We start from the raw sequence: 10,348 nt of genomic DNA on the forward strand, positions 1-10,348 counted from the left end.
CTGGGGAATGGAGAGCTGTTATGAGCATAACATGAGGTCATGGGTGTTAAGCCTGGCACCAGAGTGTGCAGGAAGTAATGGCTTCTACCTCATTGCATTGAACTGCAGAAGTGGTCAGACCTGGATTCCTCAGGGCGGGTGCCCCCACGCCCAAGATCTGTGAAATGGAGTGAGGGAGAGGGTGCAAATGGGAGCTGGCAGCATGAGGCCCTCCCCCGCAGATAAAGATATTTACTAGGCCTGAGGCCTTCCAGCCTGTCACCTCAAAGGACTCGCTAGTCCCCTGGATGCTGAGAGTTCCGGAAGGTCTATAAAGGCCCTTCCTTCCCTTTGAGTAATGGCAGGATGAGAAGAGAAGCATCCACCTGCTCTGACCAACCCCCGACCCCCACCCATTCCAAGACCCAGCAAATCCCTTTGGAGGGCTGGGCAGGTGGCCTAGGAGAGCCAGATGTCCTGATCTGAGCAGGATGGCCACATTGCAGGCAAGGGGGCCCCTATCTGTCTACTTTCCTGCTCATTCATTCATTTCTTTATGCATCAATTCATCCAGAAAGACTCAAGCTCTTAGCATGAGCCAGGTACAGGGCTAGACTGCAGGGGACGGTGAATGGGCTCCGATGAGTACCCTCAGGGAGTGGTGGTTTCCTGGAGACAGGAGATGCAATAAGTCAACAAAAGATGGCACATTTGGAAATAAAGCAAACGGAGAGGTGGAGTGCCGGGGGGGAGGGAGAGCTGCATTAGAAGGAGGCCGGGTCAGGGAAGGCTCTCAGAGGTGAGTGGTAAACCGAGGCCGGGTACCAGCCAGGTGAAGTGTGGGGGAACACGGGAGGTGTGTGTGCATGGGGGAGGTGCGTGTGCACGGGAAGGTGTGTGTGCATGGGGGAGGTGTGTGTGCATGGCGGTATGTGCGCATGGTGGTATGTGCATAGGGAGGTGTGTGTGCATGGCGAGGTGTGTGTGTATGGGGAGGTGTGTGTGCACGGGGAGGTGTGTGTGCATGGTGATGTGTGTGCACGGGCGAGGTGTGTGTACACAGGGAGGTATGTGTGCATGGTGGTGTGTGTGCAAGAGGGAGGTGTGTATGCACGGGGCAGTTGTGTGTGTGTGTAGGGGGGTGTCCCAGGCAGAGGGAAGAGCAGAGGCAAAGGGCCTGGGTGTCGCTTGTCTTCATTTCCATCACCGTCACTGCCATCAGCACTCCCATTAGCCAGGGCTCCCTGTGTGAGCTCCGGTAGCAGTGGGAAGGACTCCACGTTCAGTTTTCCTCCTGCACCTGCATGTGGGCTTCTGGAAGGCAGGCTGGATCAGCATGGCCCCTGCCACCTCCTCTGTGACTCAGCACAGCACCCGGGGCAGAACTGTCACTCCATCCCACGTGCTGAGTAACATTTGAGAATACGCAGGCCCCGTGCTCAGTGCCCTGCACCCGCCACTGCACTTTATCCCCACAGCTACCTGATGAGCTGGTTCCTCAGCTCCATTTTCCAGATAAAGAAACCAAGGCTCAGAGAGGTAATGTTGCTCACCCAAGGTCACACAGCCAGCAACCAGCAGAGCTGAGATTTGAACCCAGTTCTATCTGGGCTCTTTGGCTCCACTGCCCAGGCCCTCAGACCCCTGGATTAGGAAGTGGTGAGGGTGGAGGGGGAGCATAGGGCAGGCCGCCCCCCTCCCCGCCCTCTGTTCCAAAGGAAGCAGGTCGGAGAGGGACAGTACGGCCAGCCAGCTCCATAAATAACCGGGTCCCAGGGCCCTGCTGGCGGTTTAGCAGCTGGAGAGAGTGTGTGTGTGTAATACAAACAGCACTAATCCCCTGTCAGTTAAACTGGATATCAGAGGAGACAAGCTTCCGAGCGGGGCGTCCTAATTGAATCGAATTGAAAAGGCGGAATGGGCGGCCGGCAGGCCGAGGAGGGCTGCCGGGGAGCAGAGCAGGCGGCTGGGCTCAGCTCGGCGCAGCTGTCTGGGCCTCTCTGCAGCCGTGGGCCGGGCAGCATTCCAGCCCCCACCACAGGGAGCCAGGCTTAGGGAGCCAGAATCACAAGAATGGGGGGTGCACCCCCAGCCAGGGTGCTCCACCCCCTCTGGCTTCTCCTTTATCTGCTGGCTCTGCATCTCTCCATCGCTGACCCTTTTTCTGCTCCCTCTGTTATCTCGAATAATGTCACTGCCTCTTTAGAATCTAGTCATCAGAGCAGAAAGAAGTCCGTGCTGACACTGATAAAAAAAAATACCATCTGTGCCTCCGGGGGAAGAGCTCGCAACCCAGCCGCCCGGTGCCCCGCCCCACCACCCGCTGGGCTGGCCTGCCGCTTCGCTTCGTGGGGCACAGAGGGGTAATCAGATTCCGGAGGCCTCACCCCTCGGGGTGGCCCCCATATCCCAGCTCACTCCCCAGAGCCAGGGGGAGCCCAGCTTCTGAAGGTCTCAACCCTGGGGTGGTTTCCATTTTGCATCTGAGCTTGACATGATCATTTGTTGTTGGTTTTAAAATGGTTTTATTACTAACAGTATTCAAACATCAAACTTTATCCAAAAATCCAGATTTCTGAATCCTCTTTAAATAGAAAGGTTTGGATGTGGGTCCGTCACCCAGCAGGGCAACAGTTGGCTGGAGCTGGGGGCGGGGCCTGCTTTGTCCTCCCCAGGCCTGGCTGGTTGGTGGCTGCCTGCCTGGTCCCTGGAGGCTTGTGAGTTTGAGACACCTGAGCAGGGACAGGTTATCAGAGTGATGCTGAGATGCAGGCGGGGAACAAGACCAGACCACGGTGCCCAGGTGCGTCTCATGGGCCTGGGACTAATATCTCAGATACGAGGAGACGGAGATCCAGAGATGAGAAGCTGCTCACCTAAGTCACACAGCACTTAGAAATGCTGACTCCCTGCACGGTGCTCTCCTCAGCCACACGAGGCAGGTGGGGAGGTGGGGAGTCCCGATCCTGGCCTTGTCACACACCTTCACCTGACTCCCCATCAAAGCTGTGGCTCCCGCATCCACATGCCCTCAGCCCTCCTTGGAGCCCACTCTGGTCGAAGCTCACGACGGGCATCAGCAGAGGCACTGGCGTCCCAGGGCCAGCGAGGACACATGAGCAGCCCTCTTGCCCTTTTTCCCGGCCTTGGGATACCCCACCTCAACCCAGCACCCTCAGCCATTCAGAGCCTGGGTCTGAGTCCAAGCTCTGCCACAACCACACTGCGTGACCCACCTCTGTGCCTGTTTCCTCATCTGGAGGATGCACGTCCTTGTGGCTCTATCTGGGAATGATCTTGACGGACCAGCGTCCATCAAGTGGTGGATGTGCCTCTTAGAGGCAGATGGTAGGAGATGGTAACAAGGGGCGGGTGAGAGCCATTCTGATGCCCGCCGAGGACAAGGCCAGCAGCATGCACAGAACATCCCCCGCCCAGTGAAGTCAAAGGGGGAGTGGAGCAGATGCGCTGCCTTGGCAATAGAAGGCAGGTGCTCGGTTCGAGGGGAGTCTCTTCCTCCAAGGTCATGTCCTCCAACTTCCAGACATGTGACCATCACTGGCGGACATTGTGGTCTCAGGCAGCCCGGCCAGATACAACCAGTTGCTCCGGTCCCTCGGGGCTGACAGGGGTGGCCCTTCCCTCCAATCTCCCTCTGGGGACAGGACATATCAGCAAAATCCAGCCTTGCCTTGCCATAAAAGGGGAAGAAGTCCCAGGCTTTGGAGTCAATCCTATTGGATTCAAACCCTGGCTTGGTCACCTCTGAGTCTCAGTTTCCCCCTCTGATAATAACAATAGCTCCTATTCCCTGGGTGCTGACTCTACGTACTAGGTGCCAGGCTACATTTTATTTACTTCTTAATTATTTATTTTTTGAGGCAGGGTCTTGCTCTGTCGCCTAGGCTACTGTGCAGTGACGTGATTGTGGCTCACTGTAGCCTCGACCTCCCGGGCTCAGGCAATCCTCCCACTTCAGCTTTTCAGGTAGGTGGGACTACAGGCACGTGCCACCATGCCCAGCTCATTTTCTGTATTTTTGGCAGAGAAGGGGTTTTGCCACGTTGTCCAGGCTGGTCTCCAATTCCTGGGTTCAAGTGATCTGCCGATCTCAACCTCCCAAAGTGCTGGGATGACAGAATGAGCCACAGGGCCTGGCCTGAGCTGCGTTTTAGATGTGCATTATTTCTAGTATTTCTACGTTACTGATGAGGCACCTGAGGCTCAGAGAAATCACGTGGCCGGCCTAAGACCCCACAGCTGGAAGTAGTTAGGCCACACGGATCAAGGGCAGATCTGTCTGAGACCAGAGTCCACAAAATACTGATTGTTGGGAGGATTAAATGAGGGCATGGGAGCTTCTAGCAGAGGAAGCTAACACACTTATTTCAATGGATAGGAAAAATGAGGCCCAGAGAGGGCAAGAGATCTGCCTAAGGCTGCACAGCAAGCCACCTTGTCCTGTTTCATTTGGTTTTCTCCTTGCCTTCCCCTCTCCATGTCCTGCTCACCTCCCTTCTGCCACCAACGCTCACCCTTGCATCTGGGGCAAAGACAGCCAGGGTGACACAGGAGAGCACTGTACTTGGAATCCAGAGACCTGTCTCAGTGATGTGTTTCTGTAGCTGAGGACTGCATGACTTGGAGCAGGGACTTCCTCTCTGGGCTTCAGTTTCCTGCTATGTAAAATGGGGTTCACCACACTTTCCTCCTGGGCTTGCCATGAGTCTGGATGGAGGAAGCAATGTGAAAGGCTCCAGAACAGGTGTCCCCAAACTACGACCTGCGGGCCACATGCAGCCCCCTGAGGCCATTTATCCGGCCCCCCGCCGCACTTCAGGAAGGGGCACCTCTTTCATTGGTGGTCAGTGAGAGGAGCACAGTATGTGGCGGCCCTCCAACGGTCTGAGGGACGGTGAACTGGCCCCCTGTGTAAAAAGTCTGGGGACGCCTTCTCCAGAACCATGGCCAGCATGCCAAAGAGGGGCAGGAGCCGCGCTGGTCAGTCACCTCACTGCCCTGGGGCCTGGCCCGGTTCCCGGCACATAGAAGGTGTACATTTAACATCTGCTCATGAGGAAGGGGCGGGATCCTGCCCGCAGCCCTTGGCGGTGGTGGGGTCTGGCAGCTTCTTTCTCTGGGCAGGGAGGATGTCCGGGTGCGTAGGACAGCCTCAGTGCCCCCTGAGCATCCAAGGGGGACAGCCTGACCTCAGCCAGTGCAGTACTCAAATGCCTCAAAATGGATGTTTTCCTGATCAGATTTAAAATATGCGTAACAGCTTGGGTGCCGTGGCTCACACCTGTAATCCCAGCGCTTTGGGAGGCTGAGGTGGGAGGATCACTTGAGCCCGGGACAACATGCCAGCCTGGGCAACATAGAGACCCTGTCTCTACAAATAAATAAATAAATAAATAAATAACAATTCACCAGGCATGGTGACATGAGCCTGTGGTCCGAGCTACTCAGGAGGCTGTGGTAGGAAGATTGCTTAAATCCTGGAGTTCGAGGCTACAGTGAGCTGTGATTACACCACTGCACTCCAGTCTGGGTGACAGAGGGAGACCTTTTCTCTTAAAAAAAAAGATTAAAAAACAACATGTATATCACACCTTGTTAATCTCTGAGTGAGGGAACACGGAGGTTTGGCTCAGATGCCTGTAAACGAGGCCCAGCTGGCATTCTGTCTCTTACCCGCTGTGTGCAAGTAAGCGGCTCCCTGCTCTGTAAGCCCGAGCCGGGTGAGAATCAATGCACTCAGGCCTCCGCTGTGCCCTCCCTAGGTCTGAAGGGAGGCAGGGGGTGGTCTGGGAGGAGAGGGAGCCCCTCCCCCTCCCTCAGACTGTGGTCCCCTCATTGCTGCCCTGGTTTTGGGGGAGGATATAGAAACCCCAAGAGAGGCCAGAAGCTGAAGTCACGGCCTGTCACTTGGCCACTTTTCTGCAGCCTCGTTTGTCACATTACAAGGTTTATGGTGAAAAAAAAAAAAAAAAAAAAAAAAGACAGAAGACTCTGGTTTGACTTAATAGCGTCAGCCAGTGTACCTGGGACCGGGGGGTCCCTTGCCCGTCTCCTGTGCAAGGCAGCGTCTGAGCCCCCACTTACCGTAACAGAGCCCTCTCACCCCAAGCGACAAAGACGGGCCCGGGTCAGACCCTGCAGAGCAGGTCATGGTCCAGCCGGACTGACAGGGTTCAAACCACAGCACACTCCCTTGGGTGAGTCACCGAGCCTGTCTGAGAGCATCTATCGGCTTCTCTACAAAATGGGAAAATAACTCAGGCCCACAACCCAAGACACTCTGAAACCGAGGACCCTGGCATCACAATTCCTGTGTCAGCAAGAGCAGCAGGTGGGGCATGATGGCTCATACCTGTAATCCCAGCACCCTGGGAGGCTGAGGCGGGAGGATTGCTTGAGCCCCGGAGTTGGAAACCAGCCTGGGCAACCTAGCAAAACCCCATCTCTACAAAAAGTAGAAAAAGTGTCAGGGTGTGTTGGCACATGCCTGTAGTCACAGCTACTTGGGAGGCTGAGGTGGGAGGCTTGCTGAAGCTTGGGAGGTTGAGGCTGCAGTGAACAGTGATCTCACCACCGCCCTCCAGCCTGGGCAACAGAGCAAGACACTGTCTCATTAATAAAGAAAGGCCAGTGCCACAGAGGTTCACATATTATTTATGGCCTCTGCTCCACTTAGTGGGACTCTTCGTACCTTTCACTAGAGTCAGGGGTGGGTGGTGCTGCCCCAGATGCCACGCGGGATGAAACATGGGCCAGGGAGTCTCTCCCTAGAACCTGCAACACCCTCCATTCCATGTCACGTCTGGCCCTAGGATTTCGGACAAGGAATTGTGGTTGTGTTGCGCCTGCACTGCAGGGTTGCGGTGGGAATTCAGTGAACTGATGCCCGAGGGGTTTAGCACCTGCCTGGCATGTTACATGACCAGTGTAGAAGACAGGGCATTCCACAGGATGACTAGCTGGGACTCTTCAGCAAGTCATATCATGGAGGAAAAAAGGTGTGAACATGTGTGTGTGTGTGTGTGTGTGTGTGTGTGTGCAGGGCTGCTGTGCTAGATTAAAAGAGAAGCCAGTGCTGTACCAGCCAGATGTGTGGCATTAGACAGGGTGCTGGACACCTGGGGCTAATTGGAGGAAATGTGACTAAGGCCTGAGCATTAGAGATGAAAACATATGACACAGGTGACTGGAAACCAAAAAAGCAGGTAACAAAATAGCATGTACAGAATGATCTCACTTGATCAAATAGCATGTACACACACAGACACACAGACACACAGACACACACACAGACACACACACACGCACACAGGGAAAGGTGGCAGCTGTTAATGGGGTAATCTCTGCATGGTAAAAACAGTGCTCTGACGTCATTTTTTGCTCATCTGTATTTTCTTTCTATAGTGTATATATACTGCTTTTGTAATCGTAAAAATATTATAATTTGAAAACTAAAGAGCTCAGACTCTGCAGCCAGAATGCCTGGCCTCAAACCCAGCTCTCTGCGCTTTCCTAGAAGACAGCAGGTGCTAAGAGATAACCAAGGAATTTATCCAAAATTAGCTGGAAACCAGCAAGGGCTGGGGAAGGAAGCAGCTGCGAGGCGCGGGCCCCTCAGCCCGGCGTCCTCTGAAGAGCGCTGGCGGAGGTCATGAGGGCGAAGACGGTCCTGGAGGGACAGCAGCTGACGGACCAAGACAAGCAATGGGCAGGGCCGGCCCCCACCGCACCTGCTGACCTGGAGCCCGCCACCAACATGACAGGCCGCTAGCCACCACAGAAACGTTCTTGGTGAGGAAAGGCTCCTCACCAGGCCGGGTGTAGTGGATCACACCTGTAATCCCAGCACTTTAGGAAGCCGAGGTGGGTCGATGGACTGAGGGCAGGAGTTGGAGACCAGCTTGGCCAACGTGGCAGAAACCCCGTCTCCACGAAAAATACAAAAATTAGTCAAGCATGGTGGCGGGTGCCTGTAATCCCAGTTACTCAGGAGGCTGAAGTGGGAGAATCGCTTGAACCCGGGAGGTGGAGGTTGCGCCTAGCCAAGATCATGTCACCGCACTCCAGCCTGGGTGACAGAGCAAGACTGTCTCAAAAACAACAACAAAAACAAAGGACTCCTCACTGACAGAAACGACATCAGTGCAACCACAGCAGCTACTGTCTGGGAGGACTCTATTTCCTGCCTGCCTCCCAATGCAAGACCCTTGCCAGAACCAGGGAAATTCTCTGAGAACTTTAGGCTGCAGAGGCTGGGAGCAGCTCCAGCGAACGACTCGAAAGGCATTGCTGTTCCCCTGGCAAAGAGGGCACCGGTGCTATGTGACTGCCTCTCTGGAGGAAGCAGGGGGTGGGAAAGCCGGTGGGCATTAGGTAACGCTTCTCCAACATCGACCCGAGGGATCTCAACCTCGGGGCTTTGGACCCCCTGGACAGGGCGCCTTGAGCCAGCTCTGCGCACTACTCTGAGGTTTGGGGGCTCTGGGGGACACCCTTGTTTTTCAGCATAAGACAGTTCTAATCATGAATATTTACTGAGCACTTACCATGCGCCAGCCATTGTGTCAAGGACCTTCTGTGGATTTTCTCGTTCGATCCCCATGAAACCTCCATGAGGTGGGGACTATGAGTCCCACTTTCCCGATGAGGTGGCCTCCAGAGGTAAGCTGTCTTGCCCAAGGTCACATGGCCAGGGGGTGGGCAGGGCTGAAGTGCTCAGCCACCACAGTGGCGTGCAGAGATGACTGTGGGGTCATCTGGTTCTGTGTCTTCAGCCCTAGCTGCATTTTATTATTTTTTGAAAATATCATCTTTTAGAGACGAGGTCTCACTCTGTCACCCAGGCTGGAGTGCAGTGGCACCATCATAGCTCACTGCAGCCTCCAGCTCCTGGGCTCAGGGGATCCTCCTACCTCAGCGTCCTGCGTAGCTGGGACTACAGGTACGCACCACAATGCCCTGCTAGGTCACACTTTAGAATCACCTGGGAGCTTTTAAAAAAGATACCGCTGAGACAGATTAACGCAGAATGTCTGAGTTAAAGTGGGGCCAGGAATTCGTGGGTCTTTTAGAAGCTCCCCAGGTGGCTCCGAGGTGCAGCCAAGAGGACCACTGCAGTAGGCAATAAGAACGAGTGACAGCCGCACGCGCCAACTGGCTACAGGGCAGCCAGGAGCGTGACACCAGGCCCATAGGGTGGCCACAGTGGCGGCGGGGTTGAATGACTGGTCTGACCAAGGCGCACAGGTAGCTGTTTCACTGGAGCAAGAGCACTGAGTTGGCCCCCGCCCCAGGAGTGACATCCTGTCCCCAGAGAATGAGAGAGGGTCTCAGCCTCTGTTCCCCGCACCCATTCCACAGCTGCCGCGGGCATCTATGGAAGCCTGGGGAGGCTCCCAGGTCCACCTCCCACAGGCTGGAGCCTGGCTGTCAGCGGGCGCCATCACTGAGGGCACAGCAGCCTCTGGCCTGGCTGCTCATTCAAAACATGCGGGAACAGGACCCACCCCAGGGAAGTACATCCGAATCCAGAAAAACCAGCCTGAGCACAAAAGGCTGAAAAATCGTGGTGAGGCTGCACGCAGAGCCGCGCCCAGCAGACACATGCTGGGGCTGGGAGCAGGCTTTGGGGTCAGTTTGAACTGGCTTCAGACGCTGAAGAGCTGTGTGGCCTTGGAGAAGTGGCTCGATCTCTCTGAGCTTTGGTTTCCTGGTCTGTAAAACGGGGAGACTAGCAGTGACGGTGAGATGAGCAGAGATGAGAAGGGGTGAGGCGTGGGTACGCCTAGCCCACGGCGCGCGCTCAGTATTAACACTGCTGCTTTAAGCGTTGCGTTTTGAAGGGAAGGGGCAGGGAACAGCCATCAGTGATGCTGGGGCCATTTCTTCAAGTTAAGCTGGGGCAGGCGCCCTCCCTTCACCCTCACGTTCCCAGCAGTGACCCCAGGCACGGCCCAAGCCTGGCGTCGGGGTGGAGCTCCGCCCCTGCTCCTCACTCTCCCCGGGAAGACAACAGCAGGGAAGGGCGCCAGCTGCCCCCTAGTGGCCAAGGGCAGACGCGCACCGAGTCGCTTTAACCACCTCCTGAAATCCCTGCGGCGACCCCCACCTTTCCACCCGGCCTCTTTGCAGATCCGTGGCTCCCAAAGAGTCTGGCTGACAGGGCGCCAACTACAAGGGTTTCCTGATGGATGCTAGCATTTTGGAAAGCACCAAGCTGACTGCAATATAAAGTTCAAATAGGGCCGGTGGTGGTTGGGGGAGGGGAGTGCCAGGCACCCGGGCTATGCACACGTGAGTCTGTTTTCTCTACCTGGCCAGTTAATTTCAGTAAGGAAGGAGTGCCCAG

Source organism: Saimiri boliviensis, chromosome 7, assembly GCF_048565385.1.
Source record: "Saimiri boliviensis isolate mSaiBol1 chromosome 7, mSaiBol1.pri, whole genome shotgun sequence".
In the NCBI taxonomy this organism is placed as follows: Eukaryota; Metazoa; Chordata; class Mammalia; order Primates; family Cebidae; genus Saimiri; species Saimiri boliviensis.